The following is a 2,056-nucleotide window of genomic DNA, read 5'->3' as shown; positions in this document are numbered from 1 at the left end:
TTCATCTCCAAAGCCCATCAAGACCACTTCTATGATGTTGTGGCCAAGAAGAAGGTGATCCCCGAGATCCCTTTCAAACTCAAGAAAAATGAGTATCCGGAAATCCGACATGAGATCCAAAGAAGAGGTTGGGAAGTTCTAACCAATCCCATCCAACAAGTTGGAATCCTAATGGTCCAAGAGTTCTATGCCAATGCATGGATCACTAGGAACCATGATCAAAGTATGAACCCGAATCCAAAGAACTATCTTACAATGGTTCGGGGGAAATACTTAGATTTTAGTCCGGAAAATGTGAGGTTGGCATTCAGCTTGCCCATGATGCAAGGAGATGCACACCTCTACACAAGAAGGGTCAACTTTGATCAAAGGTTGGACCAAATCCTTAGGGACATATGTGTTGAAGGAGCTCAATGGAAAAGAGACTCCAAAGGCAAGCCGGTTCAATTAAGAAGACTGGACCTCAAGCCTGTGGCTAGAGAATGGTTGGAGTTCATCCAACGCTCCATCATCCCTACTAGCAACCGATCTGAAGTTACTGTGGATCGGGCCATCATGATTCATAGCATCATGAATGGAGAGGAAGTAGAAATTCATGAAGTTATCTCCCTTGAATTCTACAAAATAGCCGATAAGCCCTCTACTTTGGCAAGGCTAGCTTTTCCTCATCTTATTTGCCATCTATGTTACTCAGCTGGAGTCATCATAGAAGGAGACATCCCCATTGATGAGGACAATCCCATCACTAAGAAAAGGATGGAGCAAACAAGAGAGCCCACTCATGGAACCTAAGAGATGCATGAGGAAGCTCATCACCAAGAAATCCCGGAGATGCCTCAAGGGATGAACTTTCCTCCCAACAACTATTGGGAACAACTCAACACTTTTCTAGAAGATTTGAGTTACAATATGGATCAATTAAGGGTGGAACATCAAGAGCACTCCATCATTCTCCATGAAATTAGAGAAGATCAAAGAGCAATGAGGGAGGAGCAACAAAGACAAGGAAGAGACATAGAAGAACTCAAGGACATCATTGGTTCTTCAAGAAGAAAACGCCATCATCACTAAGGTGGACTCATTCCTTGTTCTTAATTTTTTCTGTTTTTCAATTTTTATGCTTTATGTGTGTTTATGTTTTGTGTCTCTACTTCATGATCATTAGTATGTAGTAACTATGTCTTAAGACTATGAATAATTCCATAAATCCTTCACCTCTCTTAAATGAAAAATATTTCTAATTCAAAAGAACAAGAAGTATATAAATTTTGAAATTATCCTTGAATTTAGTTTAATTATATTGATATGGTGACAATACTTTTTGTTTTCTGAATGAATGCTTGAACAGTGCATAATTTTGATATTGTTGTTTATGAATGTTAAAATTGTTGGCTCTTGAAAGAATGATGAACAAAGAAAAATGCTATTGATAATCTGAAAAATCATGAAATTGATTCATGAAGTAAGAAAAAGTAGTGAAAAAGCAAAAGCTTGTGAAAAAAAAATTTAGAAATAAAAAGCAAGCAGAAAAAGCCAATAGCCCTTAAAACCAAAAGGCAAGGGTAAAAAGGATCCAAGGCTTTGAGCATCAATGGATAGGAGGGCCCAAGGAAATAAAATCCAGGCCTAAGCGGCTAAATCAAGCTGTCCCTAACCATGTGCTTGTGGCATGCAGGTCCAAGTTAAAAGCTTGAGACTGAGTGGTTAAAGTCGTGATCCAAAGCAAAAAAAGTGTGCTTAAGAGCTCTGGACACCTTTAACTGGGGACTTTAGCAAAGCTGAGTCACAATCTGAAAAGGTTCACCCAGTCATGTGTCTATGGCATTTATGTATCCGGTGGTAATACTGGAAAACAAAGTGCTTAGGGCCATGGCCAAGACTCATAAAAGTAGCTGTGTTCAAGAATCAACAAACTTAACTAAGAGAATCAATAGCACTATCCAAAATTCTAAGTTCCTAGAGATGCCAATCATTCTAAACTTCAAAGGAGAAAGTGAGATGCTAAAACTGTTCAGAAGCAAAAAAAAAAAAGCTACAAGTCCCGCTCATCTAATTA

Source organism: Arachis duranensis, chromosome 1 (assembly GCF_000817695.3).
Source record: "Arachis duranensis cultivar V14167 chromosome 1, aradu.V14167.gnm2.J7QH, whole genome shotgun sequence".
NCBI classification, from domain to species: Eukaryota; Viridiplantae; Streptophyta; class Magnoliopsida; order Fabales; family Fabaceae; genus Arachis; species Arachis duranensis.
The sequence above is the reverse complement of the archived record's forward strand: the minus strand, read 5'-3'. Positions refer to the sequence as shown.